This window comes from Nomascus leucogenys, chromosome 3, assembly GCF_006542625.1.
Source record: "Nomascus leucogenys isolate Asia chromosome 3, Asia_NLE_v1, whole genome shotgun sequence".
Classification (NCBI taxonomy): domain Eukaryota; kingdom Metazoa; phylum Chordata; class Mammalia; order Primates; family Hylobatidae; genus Nomascus; species Nomascus leucogenys.
The window spans coordinates 149,926,239-149,946,291 of NC_044383.1; positions in this window are offsets into that span (position 1 = coordinate 149,926,239).

Genomic DNA, 20,053 nt, shown 5'->3' on the forward strand with positions numbered 1-20,053 from the left:
TGGCACAGGATACAGTTCACAAAGACCTTGCTGATAGAACAGGATACAGTTAAGAAGCCAGCCAAAAGCTGCCAAAACAAAGATGACAATGAAAGTGAGCTCTGGTTATTCTCATTGTCATTATATGCTAATTGTAATGCATTAGCATGCTAAAAGACACTCCCACCAGTGCCATGACAGTTTACAAATGTCAGGGCGACATCAGGAAGTTACTCTATATGGTCTAAAAGGAAGAGGAACCCTCAGTTTCAGGAATTGCCCACCCCTTTCCCAGAAAACTCATGAATTATCCACCTCTTGTTTGCATATAACCAAGAAATAACTGTAAGTGTACTCAGTCGAGCAGCCCATGCAGCTGCTTGGCATATGGAGTAGCCAAACTTTTATTCCTTTACTTTCTCAATAAAGTTGCTTCCACTTTATGGAATCGTCCTAAATTCTTTCTTGTGTGAGGTCCAAGAACCCTCTCTTGGGGTCTGGATAGGGACCCTTTTCTGGTAACAAAGGGATAGCAAATAGGTTTTATTTTGCATGATAGCTTATTGATAGGATCTGTCGACATCTCTGTTGAGAAAGCTTCTGGATTCAAGCCTGATCTCAACAGGATGGTGCTGCGATGGATTAGCTGTGTGTGTCAAGGGCAGACCATACCTAAACTAATCTAAGCCTTCATTTATTTATTCATCTGATTAATTTAAAGGACTTGGTGATATAAATAGGAAGTTGATGAGAAAAGTTTTTCCAGAGACATGAAGAAAATTGCCAAAGTCACGCCGTAAGTTAGTGGTAGAGGAAGGACATCAGATCTGTTCAGGACTTCATGAGAATCATAGAATCACGTTCTCAAAGCCATGTCCTAGGGGAGTCAGTGAGCAGAAAAAGCTAGAGTAGAAATAACATTACATGAGAATCAGAAAATCCTGGACTTCATTTCATGTTTTGCCACTATCTGAGATGTGTGACTACTCACGATTAACTCATAAAGCTTAAGTTTTCAGATGGTAAAATGAGACATTCATTCTAGATCACATCTATGACAGTTCCAGCTCCGAAAAGTCACAACGAACAACCGAGAAAACCAGCCAAAGAAAAGCAAGCATGGAAACAAAGAAACATGAAGCTCTCCAAAACAGTCTTATCCAGCTTTTGTCTCTCATTCTTCATTGTTTACATCATATGGCAGAGATAATTTTTTTTTCTCATGCCTTTTTTGTCTCTAGACTAATTTGATTGCTTCTTCATTATTGTGCCTCACCTTCCTGTTCTTCAGAGTTAACAATGATCATGGAGAGGTTCACAAGTTAAGAGCAAAGGGAACTTCTCTGAGATGACATGGTTTAAGAAACTTTTATAGCTCATTTAATCCTCTCAGCAAAATAGATATTATAAATACTATTATGACCATCGTACACTTGAAGCTACGGAGGCTCAGCGATGTCAAATGACTTTCTGACAAAACGCTGGAAAATGACTGAGCATAGAATAACTTTAAACTCTGATCTCTGATTCCAAACAAATGCTCTTTTATCACATTGTACTGCTCTTCTCACCAAAACGTAATGAGCTGTTAGCCTTTAAGACCTGAGTTCTAGACTTGGCATGGTTAATTTAGAAAGCTGTTTTATTTCCTCCTTAAACTCCAGCTAGGCCTTGTGTTAGGAATCTAAATGTTTTCCCATGACTGCATTGTATTTTGCATAATAAAATCCAAGAATTGGGAACACCAATCACTAGATGCATTTTCTAGGAAGATGCCTATTGCTCTAACTATCACATTTGAGACTTTTCCAAGAGGTGGGCTGTGAGCTTTTGCAAGTCATTGTAGGAAAAACATTTTTGAGCAAAGACCCCTGAGGAGAGCAGTCATTAGCTCCTGCGCCATGCAAACATCTTTTGAAGCTCTCCAGCAGGAAGCTTGATAGTGACGCAGTGAGCAAATGCAAATGGTATTTGCTACGAAAGTACAGAATTCCTCTAAGGGAATCTTGGGCTAGCACAAAACAACTTTGAATTTAGGCAATGTATATTATGAAAGAAAAGCTGTTTATCACCCCACACTCTGGTTTGCTACAGCAGGAGAGAGCTTTTTCCTCCCCATTAAGAAAATAATTGAGGATAATTTCATTCTTGCATATATACTATGTGGCTGTTTAGTTCTCTTGTTGAGTTCTTGGACACAGGTTGTTCTAGGAGCTTGTGGGGCAGTAAACAAGTTGTTCTCTGACACTTCTTGGTGGCATTTGAATCAGTGAAAGTCTCTTACAATAGGTTAGCAGAGCCAAGGAGGAAAATGGTAACAAGCTCTACCCTAAAGTTGCAGCTTCAGGGAGAACTAATTTTGGTTATTTCTGAATTTCATTTTTAAGAGTTGGCTTCTGATTTAAGAGGTTTAACACACATGCTTGAACATACATGCATTTTTTTTTTTTAGAGGAAGGTCACCATAACCTCTCAAGCTACCCAGACCTGTTAGAAATGTAAATTTTGTCTTTTCCCAGACAGTAGAGTTTCTTCAAATTCTGGAAACACCACTGTTCTTTATGCCCTTGGCTTCTAAGAAGATGTGATGCTCATATAGCCAAACAAACATCTAAAGGACACTTTGTAGAGCAGCAACTGAGGCAAATCCTCTCGTACGGATGTCAAGGAAGCAAGAGCTATGTTTGGAAATCTCTTTCATTCCTGTCTGCAAAGCCCATGCCATCCTCCACACTCTCTTCTAGCTGAAAAAAATCTTTGCAGGAGATTTCATAATGAGCCCTGACTACTCAGCTAAAAACCCCTAGGAAGAATGGCTGTTGCCTCTATATTCATCTTTTTCTTTTCCCTCGGACATTGCCTATGAAGCCTTTTAGTACAGCACCTGGCACAAAGTACACACTGTTCACTGCTCTTTTTTCCATTTGGTAAACACATTTTAATCCCATTGTGCTCCAGAGCGTATACTACACACCGGGGAAACAGAGTGAGGCTATGAGGTCATCTTTGAGGAGCTCACATCTTTCTTTCTTTCTCAGCATTTAGCACAACATCCAACATCTCACACCTGGAAGATGCTTAATAATATGGCATAAAAATGAGTTAATTGCCATCTCCCACTTCACTAAGCTCTGTCTACGGAGTCTGCAGATTTTTGATGCATCTCTTGAGATCCCCTCCCAATGGCTTGAATAACTTGATTGTAGCTGAAATGGCTCATTCCAGACTTGAACACCACATTCTTTCACCAGCAGAGGCCACAGTCATGCAATCACGCATGGGGAATAACCTGGGAAGCAAGAGGCCTCCACCTGGTGTTGGGGCTTCTCAGTGTTTCCCATTTGCTCCTGCTTCTATTTCTTCCATTTTCTGCTCTTTCAATACTGCAGAATGCCGTCCCAGGAAAGCCCTGGCTGAGGCTCTCACTGTGCAGTGTGCGCTGCCTTCTCACATGGAGTCCTGGTGGCTGCCGTTGCCCGAGTCCCTCTCTTCTCCTCATGGGCCTGTGAACACCTGCACCTCCTCTGCACATGCTGGGGTCTCCCTGGCCCGAGAGCCCTGCTCAGCTGCCTCTGGGTTCTCTGAATGATGATGCTGTCCCTGAAGCTGACTCCAGCACCACTGCACCCCTGCACCCCTGCACCCCTGCACCCCTGGCTCCCTTTGCTTTTGCTTCTCAATTGTCTCTAAAGTCAGGAGACTTGGCTTTCAGGCTTAACAGCAAATTCTAACTTTGCCTTCTGTTTGGAGTGAGGCGAAATGACCAATGCAGAATACCGGGGTGTGGAGCCCTTTGTTTCTGGACAACTTTGTTTCTCATGAGTTCACTTCTCTGGTGGCAGCCTCTTGCTGTGCTGCCAAGCGGCGAGCTGTCCTGGAGAAGTTCTGCTCTAATTAACGCCTGATCATGAACCGTCAGGAATTCTGGCCAGCACAACATCCATACAGCACGCTGGCTGGGAAAAATCCCTCAGACTTGGGACTTGAAGGGCACAAGTAACCTTCTGGCATTAGCCACTGGAAGTATGGTCCGCTGACCTACAGCACAGGTGGCACCTTGGCGCTTATTAGAAATGCAGAATCTGAGGCCTTCTCCCAGACAGAGTGAGAGCCTGCACATTACCCAGAGCCTACGTGTGCTGCTTTTGACAAGCATTGCGTTCTCTTTCACTAGTTCCTGGGTAGGAACCCGGCTACCTTTGAAGGTGTCAGAATATTTTCTAAAATATATGTGTACTTTGTGTGTGTGTCACAAACCATTGCTGGCATTGTAGACACGTTTTGAAAAACTACGAGGTTTGCTACAAAATTCACCAAATGCCCTGGAGGAAAGGCCACACCTCCATACAGTAAATATCAAGTACAATTCCCATTTAAAAATTAGCGTTGCTCATAACTGCCCTGAGGGAATTCACTTCTAATAGACTCAAACTATATAAAGTACATTAATTATCTGCCTTTACAACAAAGCAAGATGGACGGGATGGCCAATACTTCTCCAGCACTGCATGGGGCATCGGTGGGACTCGCAGTGAACAGCCAGGCGCAGCAGAGCATCTCCTGATGGTATCTGAATGGGCAACTTTAAGAAGAACAGCAAACACTTTCAAAGTTGCAGCTGAAGGGCACCTGAGTGAGGCAGCTGTGGGCCAATGTGCTTTACAAGGGTTTACGCAAAAACAAACTGGTTCCTATTGTTTGGTTCTATAGGAAAGTGCCAGTGTTGACTTTGCAGAGCAGGACTCTGGAATGCAGACCGCCTGGGTCCTGATGGATATGTGAGCATCAGAAGGCCAGTGGCTTGTGTCGTCCAGGCTAAGGGTCAGAGGCCGGCGCTGCGTTGCTGGTGAGACTCAGGGACACAATGAGGCCCTGGCTGTAGCTTGATCGGTTTCCCTCCAGAAGTCAAAGAGGCTGCCCGTTGCTCCCTCGGGCAACACTGCCATCTGGATGCCAGGTTCATTAACCTCAGACCTCCACCGACCAGGCAGCACTGAGCTTGTCACCAGGGGCAGGAAATGTCCTTTGCTTACCTAATATTCCCTATGGCTTTGCAAACAAGCCATTCTTCATGGTTGGTCTTAAACCTTAGCATAATTTTATCCTGATTTATACCCAAGTCCCCACGTTTCCGCTTGGGGAGACTGTACACTTTGGTGCTGTGTAAAGTGATCCCTACCTATGCTGTTTCTAATCCATTTGTAAAACCATTTACAAGCTGATCGGGGAGGCAAGGTGGTCTATAAATGCCTGGTAATGATGATTGGGATGCTCCTGAGTGATGAAAGATAACTCGCCTCGCAGCAGGGCAGAGATGCCTTTCCCTTTCCTCAAATGCTCTCTGACTAATTGGTATGAAAGAAAGGAAACCTCCCTCTGGAAAGCTTGATGTCTGATTTGCTGGGACTAATCAGCACAGAAAAACCCCGAACCACTCTGAGAGGGATTATGGTTGTGAATGGTGAGCTCTGTGTGTTTTGAGTTGGTAGTGCTTTTAGGTCTGTGGAAGTGCCTGGCAGTGCACTGACGCCTTCCTGGATGCCACACGCAGGTCTGAGCAGATGCCCAGGAATGAAGGCCATTGTGCACGTGGCTCTCACAGAGAACAGCTATGGGAGCACAGGACTTTGAAGCTTTTTGCTTCATTTTATTTTATTTATTTATTTTTTTGAGATGGAGTTTCATTCTGTCGGCTGGAGTGCAGTGGTGCAATCCCGGCTCACTGCAACCTCTGCCTCCTGGGTTCAAGCGATTCTCCTGCCTCAGCCTGCTGAGGAGCTGGGATTTCAGGCCCCGCACCACTGCACCCGGTATTTTTAGTAGAGATGAGGTTTCACCATGTTGGCTAGGCTGGTCTTGAACTCCTGACCTCAGGTGATCCTCCTGCGTTGGCCTCCCAAAGTGCTGGCTCACAGGCGTGAGCCACCGTGACTGGAAGCTTCATTTTAAAAATATGACTCTTCTCTGTTATTCACATTCCTTCCCTTGACAGCTACGGTCGAGGACAGGCTGAGGGGGAACCTTGGGAGCAGATGGAGTGCATTGTGGGGGGTCCTCGTGATCTCTAGTGATGTTGCCCACCGTGAATTCACATCTGTGGCAAAGCTCTTCTCTTTCTCAGATCTATCCTTCCTTCTTTCTAGTGCAGTCTTTGGTGTTTGTCCGCCCTATTATTTCCCTTTGAATATTTCCCTCCCACCTCTACGCCAGTTGTAAGAGGTGGGAGCGCTACAGGAAAAGGCGGAGGAGGACTGGCACTTGTGCACGAAGGTCCTGTTGCTGAAATTCCACTGGAGTAACTCGGAGGAAGTGACTTGAAACAGTGGATGTGTTTCCCGTGCTGTCAGTGTGTAGGAGGGCAGAGCTGAGTTTTCTCTGCCTACAGGCTCTAATACATGACTTTTATTCCTACAACCGGCTAACCAAAAATATGTCTTGTTCAAGGCAATGAGCTTTTTAAGTTTCATTTTTTTTACCAGAATATCTTATATTTGTGTGTGAATATTTTACAAAATTTATAATCTGCCATAAATATTTTTTGCTGGAATACATTAAACCAGATTGCATATCTTCCTCAGGGTGACTTCAGAGGAAACTCTTTTTATTCTTATAAATTAAACAAAAACGTATTCCTAAGGCTCTAATGTACAGACATACACTCATATTACATATACACACCTATTATCTTAAACTTTTTAGTTATAAATAAAGCAGAATTCAGCTTTTGAGTTATTTATTTATTTACTTGAGATGGAGTCTCACAGTGTTGCCCAGGCTGGAGTGCAGTGGCGTGATCTCGGCTCACTGCAACCTCTGCCTTCCAGGTTCAAGCAATTCTACTGCCTCAGCCTCCCAAGTAGCTGGGACTACAGGCATGTGCCACCACGTCTGGCTAATTTTTGTATTTTTAATAGAGATGGGGTTTCACCATGTTGGCTAGGCTGGTCTTGAACTCCTGACCTCAGGTGATCCACCCACCTCAGCCTCCCAAAGTGCTGGGATTACAGGGGTGAGCCACTGCACCCTGCCAAGCTTTTGAGATTTTTATACCATTACAGGTATTTCAAATTTTCTGATGGTGTGAGTGTATACTCCCCTTTTTCCAGTAACTTATGTTTCTTTAACATAAGTAAAATATAGAAGGCCAACAGCCATAGGAAATATTTCCTTTTACCCTGCACCCTTTGTATACTTTTGAGATTCTCCTTTTTTTTTTCTTTGCTTCAAGAACAAACTATTGAATATCTCTGTCTTTACTTTCTACTCCAACAACTAAACTCATATCCAACAATGCTCTTCCTTTAGATGTGTCATTGGCTCTCAGACTGACTGTCACAGATGAGCACCTCCTCATTGGCTGGCCTGTGCTATTCATCGTGTCCATAGTATGGCTCATGGAGCCATGGAGGCACGAAGCATGGGATGACCCTGCATAGGCGGCAAGGCAGGGACAGAAAGGAAGCTGAGGCGTACTGAGCACCATTGATGCTCAGGAGACTATGCCTGGAGATTTCAGTGTTATTTCACTTTAAAAATGTCGCTATCATTATTTTAAAAATTAATACAAGTGCATGAAACAAACAGTACGAAAGACAGACAATGCAGTACCATCCTCACCATCATTCCCAGGTCTCGTCCCTCGAGGAGAGGAAACAGGTTCTACGTCCTTCCAGCGATAGCCTGGAATGAGCAGGCACTCGACAGATTCCTGGTCAGTGTATGTGTGTGCATTTTTTCATTTCTTTATTACCCAGAAAGTAGCACACCATGTACATTTTTCTAAACCTCATTTTTTTCACTTATTATAACCTTGTGCATTGCTTTATGTCCATGTATAAATCTACCTCATTATTTTTTATGGCTATATAATCCTTATGATTTATTTAACTAATTTAATCTATTGGGGTTTGGTCAGGCAAGTGGGCCCACTCTGAGTGATCTGGAAGAATGAGACCTCACGCAGTCGAATTCTGCTCTGGGCATTGGAGCCAGCAGCCCGTGTAAGTCTTGACTCCACACCTGGTGCTCAGTCTGAAGTCAGCAGGGTAGGCTGTTGACCACAAAGCAGGGGCGGGGGTGCAGCAAGGAAAAACTAGAACCTGTGAGGATAAGGGAAAGCCATGGCTTTCTCTCACCACATTTATTTTTGACCACTCAGGGCACCTGCCAGCTAAGCTGGTGCCCTTTTCCATGGAGCCAGACTCACACCTGACTGAGATTCAGAGACAAATGCAGTAGGAGCTGCACAACCGGCTGCTGCCCTCTCTGCAAGTCAGTGAGCAGCGTGCTGGGAGGGGCACGAACACCTGCCGTGCACCAGCTTTCAAGCTCAACACATGCTGCAGTACTGTCTTCCAGCTCTTGCACATGTCTCTTGTGATGAGCTGCAATCCAGAAACTTATAAGGAAGGGGATTCTGGGAAACCAGCTTTAATATTAAGTGTCAACTTGATTGGATTGAAGGATGCAAAGTATTGTTCCTGGGTGTGTCTGTGAGGGTGTTGCCAAAAGAGGTTAACTTTTGAGTCAGTTGCCTGGGAGAGGCAGACCCACACTCAGTCTGGGTGGGCACCATCTAATCAGCTGCCAGCATGGATAGAGTAAAAGCAGGCAGAAGAACATGGAAGGACTAGACTGGCTGAGTCTTCTGGCCCCCATCTTTCTCCTGTGCTGGATGCTTTCTGCCCTCTTACATTGGACTCCAAGTTCTTCAGCTTTTGAACTCTTGGGCTTACAGCAGTGGTTTGTCAGGGGCTCTTGGGCTTTCCGCCACAGACTGAAGGCGGCACTATCAGCTTCCCTACTTTTGAGGTTTTGGGACTCAGATAGGCTTCCTTCTCCTCAGCTTGCAGACAGCTTATTGTGGGACCTCACCTTCTGACTGTGTGAATCAATACTCCTTCATAAATTCCCTTTCATATATACGTCTAGCCTATTAGTCCTGTCCCTCTAGAGGACCCCGACTAATACAGCTGATTCCAGCTGAGCCGAGCCGGAGGAGACAAAGCCTCTATATGCGTCCAACACTGGTGGAGACTTAGACTGGCCCCATCTTTGGCATCTGCAAACAGTGCTGTGATGAATAGCTTGGTACGTGTGTCTTTTTTCACTTGTGTATGTATAGCTAGAAACTTAATTTCTGGAAGTAGAATTGCTGGGCCAGAGGATATGCACATTTTTTATTTATTAGATATTGTTAAGTTTCGCTCCAAAGAGGTTGTACCAATTCATATTCCTGTCAATGATGTATGAGAGTTCAGATTACCTGACATACTCATCAACAGGATATATTATCCTACTTTTCGATCTTTTTGGTTTCAACAGGTAAAAACAACAAAAACTAACATATTTCAATGCGGTTTTAATTTACATTTCTTTTTACAAAGTATGTGGTTGAGCATCTTTTAAACATGTGAAATCCACTTGTTTGTTTTTCTCTTACTACCTTTAGCTATTTTCCTATTGCATTCATTTTCTAGTTCTTTATATTGATTAATAAGAGTGTATTATATATTATAAATTTTATTTATTGTGTATATGGCAAGAATGTTTCCCAGTGTGTATTCTGTCTTTTGGGCTGATCTAATGGTAGTGGGTTATCAGAACTTATTAACATTAGTGTATTTTGTCTTTCCCATTTTGTTTATGTAGAAATTTAGTTTAATGATATTACACTTATCCTATTTTTGTTATAGAGAATTGAGCTTTCTGCTTTTAGAAGGGATTGTTTTGTTTTTCACAAAAGCTCTGAAAGATAAGTAATATAATTCCCATTCTACCAATGAAAAATATCTTCCTAGAAGTTAACTAAGTGACATAAAGTCACACACTGTAATTCCATGTGGCTAGGGAGGCCTCACGATCATGGTGGAAGGTGAAAGGCACTTCTTACATGGTGGTGGCAAGACAGAATGAGAGCCAGGTGAAAGCGATTTCCTCTTGTAAAACCATTGGATCTTATGAGACTTATTCACTAACATGAGAACAGTATGGGGGAAGCTGCTATCATGATTCAATTATCTCCCACCAGGTCCCTCCCACAACACATGGGAATTATGAGAGCTACAGTTCAAGATGAGATTTGGGTGGGGACACAGCCAAACCATATCACACACTAAGGGGTTATGTCTGTCAGGATCCCAACAGGAAACATGGGGCACAGTCAAATTTGGTATTTGAGGAAAGTTTAATAAAGGGCCTATTTTCCAAAGGTGCGGACACAGTGTTGGAAAATCACAAGGACCAGTGTAGTTTCCCAGGGCTATTAACAGTGGGAAGAGCCATCATCACCCCTAGGGCAGAGGCATGAAGGGTTGGAGTGATGATGGAAATCTGAGGGTCACGCTTGAGGGGCAGGAGGTCACCAGAGAGGAGCCGTCCATTTTCATGGAAGGACATAGCCACTCCATGGGCAGTGCTGCACCTGTGAGAAGCTAGAGGAATAAATACCTTCCCTCTATCTCTTTTCCAACAGATTTCTATTCATAAAGCCTAATGGCTGAGGCTTTGTGGAAGCCAAGGCCTGGGAGGCCTCTGATGCTTAGATACAAATCTGCCTCCCAGAACCTAGAGCAGGTGGAGATTGGGCCTGGAGGAGCAAAGAGAAGACACAAAACAGCAAAGTGACCTAACTCAGTCCTGGCACTCTCCAAAGGCTCAGCTCCTAACAGAAACCATGCCTCCTCGCACAATCACACATGACCCTAGAGAAATGGGGAATTAGTCAAAACTGGAAGTGGGTTATGATGATCAGGGTAACATTTTTGTACTGATGGGGTTTTAAAGATGATTTGGGATGCAGTTGGCTAATCATAGTTTAATATATACTTATGACATTTAAGACCATAAAAATCGACCATCCTGGCTAACACGGTGAAACCTCATCTCTACTAAAAATACCAAAAAAAAATTAGCCGGGTGTGGTGGTGGGCGCCTGTAGTCCCAGCTACTCGGGAGGCTGAGGCAGGAGAATGGCGTGAACCCAGGGGGCGGAGCTTGCAGTGAGCTGAGATCGCACCACTGCACTCCAGCTTGGGAGACAGCAAGACTCTGTCTCAAAAAAAAAAAAAAAAAAAAAAAAAAAAAAAAAAAAGGACCATAAAAATCACCTGGCCCTTTAGGGTTATGATGGAAGGAGAGGAGATCAATGAAATTCACTGGGCATAAGTAAAAGTCTCTGGTCAGTGCGATGATATGTGAAGGGAAAACAAGGAGATACAGGGGAGATGAAATTAATGTACAGCCTGGTCACTAGAGTCAAAGGCTTTTGTGCATTTGAGTTGGGGGATGTGTCATTTCTAACGGCAGTGGATGCGTCCACTAGAATTGTGATATCTTCCTCCCACACCGGTCAATTTTTTGAGAGAAGTAAGCTAGCACCAACTTCTGCTACACAGGAGAGCCATAGAAAACCGGAGATTCAAAGGCAAATCTTGGAGCTTATTCTAAGTTTGAAAAAGGTGAAGATGGCAGGAAATGGGTCCTGAGATACGGTTATGATCTAGAAGGAAAGAAGGCCGAATGCTGTACTGAAATACTTTCTGGAAATGCCACTTTTCTTTAGCAATGAGACTTGTGTGCAGGGGTGAATTTGTGCAAGGAGAAGCATGAATAGGATGGCGTTTTAGATGTCGAATTACTCCATTGAGAGATGAAAGCCTAAGCCAGGAGCAACGGGGAAACAGAGGGTGGAGTTGGAGATCATTAGGAAGAAACTATGTCCAAGACTTAAAAATCAAGGGAAAAGGCTGGGCGCGGTGGCTCACGCCTGTAATCCCAGCACTTTGGGAGGCCGAGGCGGGCAGATCATGAGGTTGGGAGATCGAAACCATCCTGGCTAACACGGTGAAATCCCACCTCGACTAAAAATATAAAAAATTAGCTGGGCGTGGTGGTGGGTGCTTATAGTCCCAGCTACTCGGGCGGCTGAGGCAGGAGAACGGCGTGAACCCGGGAGTTGGAGCTTGTAGTGAGCCGAGATCGCGCCACTGCACTCCAGCCTGGGCGACAGAGCTAAACTCCGTCTCAAAAAAGAAAAAACACACACACACACACAAAATCAAGGGAAAAGAGAACGCGACATCATGCAAACCTAAGGCTTTGATGATGGAGAACATCGGTGTACTACAGAGAACTGCAGCATCAGGAGTAAAGCCAGCAGAGGTTGTAAGTCCAGCAGGCTCGCTGTTCCGAGTTGCTGCAGATCATCCTGGTGGACATATCCTTCAGACAGCTGGAAATATGAACCTGGAGCTTGATGGAAATTGGCTACTAAATTATTATCTCCCTAGAAGTGAGAGTTAAATTTTTCATAGATAAGTAAGACATGGAGAAAAGGAGAGGAATGAGGCTGGAAATGAGGAGCGACTCATTCATTTGAGAAACACATAAACGCATACCTCTCCGAGTGTTAGGTACTGAGCTAAGCATGAGAGAAATCTATATTAATAAGGTGAGGAAGAAGATTCAGCACTGAGGTTAGGGAAAAATCAGAGAGGAAAAGATGCTACTGTTTATCACTGCAACAGATGAAGTATAGTATCTTTCAGGATATTGGCTCTTTTCATCTGTTATCAAATAAGTGGGCATGGGATTGTCCTTAATATTTATTCATTTACAATCCTCTTAACATAGTGAAATCTGTAGTGATGGCCCCTCTTTCATTTCTAATATTAGTAATATGTCTTCATTCTTTTTTTCTTTGTTGGACTGACTAGAGGTTTATCAATTGTATTGATCTTGCCAAAGAAACGGCTTTTGATTTCATTGATTTCCTGTATTGTTTTCCTGTTTCAATTTGATTATTTCCCTAATATATGTATTCAGTGCTACAAACATTCCTTTAAGCAGTGTTTTTTGCTGCATACTGCACATTTTGACAAGATGTATTGTTATTTTTGTTTAGTTCAACATAGTCTTAATATCTCTTGAGTGCCGCTGGAGACACTAAGCTGGAAGCGTGATGTGAGTATAAAGGTTGCTCTGTAATTTGCTAACTAACCCTAGAGCTTCCCCCACAACCATGAGCATCACAGCCACAGCCACATCATTAACCACTGACCTGCCAGTCCCATGGCAACTTGGTATGTGTTTATCATGTGCCAGACACTGCAATTGGCATTCGTGCATACATCTCTCACCCTGACTCTTTGCAATAGATATAACTACCTCTACTGTAGATGCAGAAACTTGCCCAAGTGCATAACTAGAGGGAGGTGGAATTAAGAATTAAATGTGTGCTTGACTCTCTCTGGATCCCTTCTCCTTGTGTCTTTTCCAAGAACCTCACTCTGATCGTCCCATGTCCCTCTGTCTATAGACTCCTTTATAACAAGTAGCATCAGACTTCCCTCAGCCACCACATTCCCTCAAAACACCTGCCCTATCTCTTCCTCTTCATGGCCAAACGTCTCAAAAGAGCAATTTATGCTTCCAGTTTCCACATCCTTTCTTTCCAGTCACTACCTCAGCCAGAGAATCTGGCTTTGCTTTCACCAAACCATTTGCCATGGATGAGCTTTTCTTAATTTCAACAACCACTCTTCGATGCCATCTTGTTTGACTTCCCTATAGCTTCAGACACAGTGGGATACTCTTTTCTTTCCTTTAACCTCATGGTGCTGCCATGACCTCATGGTGCTGCCACTTCCTTTCCTTGACTTCATGGTGCTGCCACTTCCTCCTCAGTCTCCTTTTCGGGACTCTCTCCTCTGCCCGTTCAACTGTGGCACCATCACTCATACCCTTACGTCTTCCCTGTTGATGCCTGTTTGCTGGGGAATCTCGCCGTTCTCAGGCTTTCAGGCATCATAAGTGCCCAGGACTCCCAAGTTCATGTCCAGAACCTGCTCTGGTCCTCCAAGCTTCAGACTGGACCAATCTATCACCATGTGTGGATGTCTCCTTGAATGACTCAGAGACACCACAAACTCTGCCTGTCAAAAAGAACTCATTACCTCTCCCTAAAGTCATCTGTCCTTTCTGTTTTTATGTTCTCATATGCTGAGCAAGGGGGACAGTATCTTAAATCTCTACTTTCTTTTCCTGAGAGTAAATTAAAGAAAATGTCAACCTTGAAATTATATCCAGCAATCAATCATAGTTTATAAAACATTGAGTTGATGAAACAACAGAAAGAAATATTTATTGAGACTGAACTTCATGCTTCAGGGTGTTATTTCAAGGTTAATAAGAATTGTTATTATAGTATTTTAATATAACTTATTACTTACAATCTTAAAAGATTTTCATTATAATATTTGAACTTTCCTATAATTACACAAATCAGAAAATTCAGGGCCAACAAGTCATGAAAATACCTTTACATCTAATCCTTAGATTTGGAAGACACAAACTGACCTCTGTTTTTGGCAATCAGTTTCTAGAATATTCATAAAGAAATTTGATTTGATAGTAAAACTCTTACAAATGCATTCTGTAGTTTCGGGAGTTGAGTGTGAGAGGAAATATTAATGAGAAGGGTTAAATGTTGAGATGACTCTCTCAGGATTTCATCTTTCTTTTCCACGTAAGGGCGGATTTTTAATACAATTGTTCTTTTTTGGAGAGAGATTAACTGATCATTTCTAAATTTCTATTTTTTCAGACCTTTGAGACTCTGATATTCTATTGCAACTATGTTAGTAATATATGGATAACTTATCAACTTGCAATTAGAGTTAAGAAAGTTGTTTATGTGGGAATAGCTCCAGATAAAATTGGAAAAGGAAAATTCTCTAGGTTAAGTACATTTAGAAATATTGCCTGTTAGAAAACATATAAAAAATGTATTCAGTGAAGGCTTTTTTTTTTCCATTTAAAAAATAAATACTGTAGAGCCAAGTACATTTTCTCGATGTATCCATTTACTAGAATGGTTGATTATATTGATTTTTTTCTCTACAAATTTCAATCAAAATAATATGTATTTTAAAAGTAGTGCTTCATAGTCCTGGCACTGTTCTTAGGATCCAAAGTATTCCTTTTATCTCTTTGACAGGTGTCAGCTACAGCTATATTAAAACTCTACATTTTAATTTTTCTGAGTTCAATTCTCTTGACGAATTTCTTCTTCCCCCATGCCTGGAGTTCTGACTTCAAAAGAAGCTTTTCATACACAGGAGAGATAAATGCCGGGAGAATTGAAGCAAGGATTGGGTCAAATAACATTGGAAACCCTTTCTTCCTGCATTTTGAGATGTGAAATGTGAACTCAAACGAAATAGTAAAAGAAGTACTGCAATGCTCTTACTATCGGCTCTATAGGTTCTGCCTGGGAGAAATTGTGTCTCTCAAGAAGACAAGTTCATAAACTGACTTTGCTGGGATATCCAATTCCTTCCAAGACCCATCCTATAAATGAAAAAAACCTGCAGATTAAACATTGTAGAATACCATGGACGGGTGGTTCCATTGCCAGATGCTGCATGAAGAATAAAATCTGGGATACTCAGTGTTTAGGAAGGGTGGGTATTTTTAGTGTCTGGAGCTACTGGCCGTTAGGAGGAAATGGTAAAGGAGGAACCTGTTAGTGCAAACAGATTGGAGCATTTTCTGGGTCAGTCCCTGTTTTCCTCTCAAAGTGTGTGGCCTTTTCATGCTATGCTCCTGCTGGGTCCAGCTTCCCTTTCAGATCTGTGGTGTGTGGGAGGTGCACACACTCAGGCGTGTGCCTGGAAGGAAACAGACCTGCACTCACAAGGGCAGAGGAGCACCTGCTGATATTTTTCTGCAGACATCTCTTAGTGCTTGAAACCTGAGGTTGCAACTTCAGATGGAGACTTCGCACATCTCTGAAGCAGAGATTTTCTGCTTTAGGGAATAGGAATTTCACCCTCTTTTATGGGCTTACCACAGTGGAAACTGTTTTTCAGAATCTTGTAATTATAGAAGACTGCTGAGCAGCTGTTATCTAACCACAAGAAGAGCAAAATATGAAAAGGCTAGAGGACAAATGAGGCAAGTAGAAGGAAATGAGGCAAGTAGAAGGATTTTTGGATGGATGAGTTCTGCAGTGGACATTCAGGCCTCTGCGATGGTTCTTGAGCCCACCAATGAGAAGATTGCGTTCTTGCGCTTTGGTTCTTGCACTTCTTGAGCCCACCAGTGAGAAGATTGTATGGCAAAATATATATATGGTGCAGCCTTCCTGAAGAATTAAGCAAAGGGAGTGTTACCTGGTTGGCCAGACATTGGTGGCGCTTCTTGAGCCCACCGATGAGAAGATTGTATGGCAAAATATATATATGGTGCAGCCTTCCTGAAGAATTAAGCAAAGAGAGTGTTACCTGGTTGGCCAGACTAGCTGAACCAGGTCCTGGCCAATGCTCCCTCTGGGTGCCTGATGGGCTAGGGGGTCAGGCCAGCAGGCTCCAGTCAAGGGCCATTGTCACTGAAGCAGAATGAGATCCAACATATACATTCAAACTTTCCAAGTCTAATTCCACTAGAATTACATTAAACTATTGGGTCATTATAAAGAGTCATGACAAAAATAAAGTATGACCAGAGCTTCCAGATACACTTGAATTACCTCTTTTTTGTCAAGTCCAATACTCACGTTAAACGTGCATCCTTCTAGTTCACCTCTATTGCTCCTAAAATCTAAATGAAGTTACTCAGCTTATCCCCTTGATGCCTGTTTCCACGGAAGGTGTAAGCAGGCAGGCTTTGTAGTCTGATAGGCCTAGCTCAAATCCTGCTCTTGAAACTAAGCAACATTTTTAGCTGCCCCGTGCTACAGTTTACTCACATAGGTAAAGGATCAACTACTGCTGAGCTGTGTCCCCCCCGAAAATCGTATGTTGAAGTAGTAACCCCCAATGCGAAATATGGACAGGTGGAGGCTTTGGGAGGTGATGGGGTCTTGAGTGTGGATGAGTGCTCTCAAACAAGAAGCCCACCGAAGAGGAGCTTGGTGCACCCTTCCACCTCGTGAGGACGCAGAGAGAAGGCACCGTCTGTGGACCAGGAAGCAGCCCTCACCAGGCACCGACTATGCCAGCGCCTTGATCTCGGACTTCCCAGCTCCAAAACCGTGGGAAATTAATTTCTGTTCTTTCTAAGTTACCCAGCTTATGATATTTTTGTTCCAGTAGCCTGAAGGGACTAAGACAACGACCAACCTCACCTTCTCATCTTTTTCACCCTTTTTTGTTTGTTTTGGTAAGCATTACAAGTACTTAGCAAATGCTTTGGAAAATATTAAATGACAAATAAATTAAAGCTTTATTTATTTAATGTCATTAGTTTTTTTTATTTTTTATTTTTATTTATTTATTTACTTTTTTTTGTGAGGGAGTCTGGCTTTGTTGCCAGGCTGAAGTATGGTGGCGTGATCTTGGCTCACTGCAACCTCTGCCTCCTGGGTTCAAGCGATTCTCCTGCCTCAGCCTCCCGAGTAGCTGGGACTACAGGCATGTACCACCACGCCCAGCTAATTTTTGTATTTTTAGTAGAGACGGCGTTTTACTATGTTGGCCGTAGCTGGCATGGACTACAGGCATGCTCCACCACGCCCGGCTAATTTTTGTATTTTTAGTAGAGATGGTGTTTTACCATGTTGGCCAGGGTGGTCTTGATCTCTTGACCTCGTGATCTGCCTGCCTCGGTCTCCCAAAGTGCTGGGATTACAGGCGTTAGCCACTGTGCCCGGCCAGTATTATTGTTTTTACTATGGTTTGAATAATGTGGCTTTTTGCTATTGAAAAAAATATGAATGCCCTTAATGTAACCTTAGCAAACATAAGCTTCAGCTAATATTCAGTAGGATGAGATGCAATTTTGGATAAAGGTCAGGTTTGGAGAGAGGCCTTGAGAGGTGGGGTGAGAGAGGTTGAGAGGTTGTCCTCCTCTACCCAACAAACCCTTAGGTCCACTTGTGGCAGGAGGCTGGAGGTATTCTTTTGCTGTTTTTGTTTGTTTGTTTGTTTCACATTTCTTCCTGTAAAAATTCAGTTGAACCTCTGAGAATCAAGCTTATCCCTCCACTTTATTTGCTTTGAGACAGTTGCACTGAAGAACGGAGGCATGATCGCAGGGTCCCCAGTGGGATAGGAAGGATGCCATGGGGCCCGCACCCCTTCCATCTTCCTGCCACTGTGGCTCAGGAAACAGGGTTATTTTCTGCAGAAAGATCCTTTCAAAATTGTTACTCCCAAAGCCAGCAAATTCTGGTGGCAAAAGTCTAAACCTAAAATAAAATTCTAAGGTCCCCCAACCTTCTGAATAGACCCTTTGTCTTGGCCAAAGGCATTCCAGGGTTAACCTGAAAATCTAGTTGAGGCCATGGTGGAAGAGGAGGTTGGACAGGCATCATTATATCCTACAGTATTAGCATCAACACAGACCTTCAGTCTGATAAGAAACATTTACAGTCTATTCTCTCTGAAGGCTGCTCCTTGGAAACTTCATCTGCATGACAAAAGCTTGGCCCCCACAAGCGCTTTGTAATCCAGACATTCCTTTCTGCTGATAATAACTCTTCCAACCAACTGCCAATCAGAAACATTTAAAATCTACCTATGACCTGGAAGCCCCTGCCTCAAGTTGCCCCACGCTTCCAGGTTGAACCAATGTAAATCTTACATATATTGATTGGTGTCTTATGTCTCTTTAAAATGTATAAAAGCAGGCTGTACCCGACCACATTGGGCGCATGTCGTCAGAACCTCCTGAGGCTGTTTCATGGGTGCATCCTTAACATTGGCAAAACAAACTTTCTAAATTGATTAAGGCCTGTTTCAGATACTTTTGGGCTCACGCAAGTCTATGGAATTTGAAGTTAAAAGCCTTTCCTATTTTTTTTGTCTATTAAGATAAGGACAACTTAATGTGAAGAGAAAAAAGACACGACAAATTCTTATGAGGGACACCAACATCAATGCTTGCTGGAAGAGGTGAGCTTCCAGGTTGTCACTTTGAAACCAAGCCAAGGAGGGCCCAGCTCAAGACAGATATGGAGGCATTTGCTTGGGATGGAAGAGACAGAAAAGTCTGAAGTCCAAGTGCTCGCCTGGGGGTTCTGTGTGTGTCAACCAGAGAGTCTTTGGGATTTTTGAAGATACAATAGTATATTTTCCTATGACTCACGATTTAAGTCAAAATTTCTCCAAAACATTCCAGAATGAAGAGTGATCCAAGGGCTGTTCTCCCTGAAGCCTGCTACTTGGAGGCTTCAAACTTTGGTCTTCACAACCCCTTTGTAATGGGTTGTCTTTGGAATATTTGTTAAAATGTATATTCCAAGCCTAACAAATGAGTATGTGCAGGGAAAGTTCCCGGGAACCAACACATGGATGAGCCCCCAGGTTGAAGCCTCAGCCGTGTGAGAGCGTGAGGGCATCTGCCTGCCCCGAGCCTGCCTGCCCTGCCCATAGACCGAGACTTCTGTTCAGGCTTCACTCCTCACTCTTCCAGCTGTGACAGGTTCTTTCTTGTTAAGGTCCCTCTCTCTCTTTTTTTTTTTTAGATGGAGTTTCTCTCTTGTTGCCCAGGCTGGAGTGCAATGGCACGATCTTGGCTCACCACAACCTCTGCCTCCCAGGTTCAAGAGATTCTCCTGCCTCAGACTCCTGAGTAGCTGGGATTACAGGCATGCACCACCATGCCTGGGCTAATTTTGTATTTTTTAGTAGAGACAGGGTTTCTCCATGTTGGTCAGGCTGGTCTTCAACTCACAACCTCAGATGATCCACCCTCCTCGGCCTTCCAAAGTGTTGGGATTACAGGCGTGAGCCACCACGCCCAGCCTCTCAAGGTCTCTTACCTCGTCATTTCCTCTCAACCCCATGGCATGAACTTTATTCTTGCTTTGGTCGACTCACATTGGGTTATTGCAATGGCTTCGTAACCATCTCTTGACACCCATCCTTCTCCCTCTGCTTCATTTTGCACACTGAGGCTGATTCCCTTCCTATCACTCCATTGCTCATGTATACATTGAAGCCCCTTCACCTGGCATCAGAGGCTGTCTGCAGTCTGACCTCGGATTACACTTCTTTACGCTCTTTCTGATCCTTTACTCTGTACTAGAGAAGACTGCTATTATTTTTCCTTCTCCTTCCGTCTTCTCCTA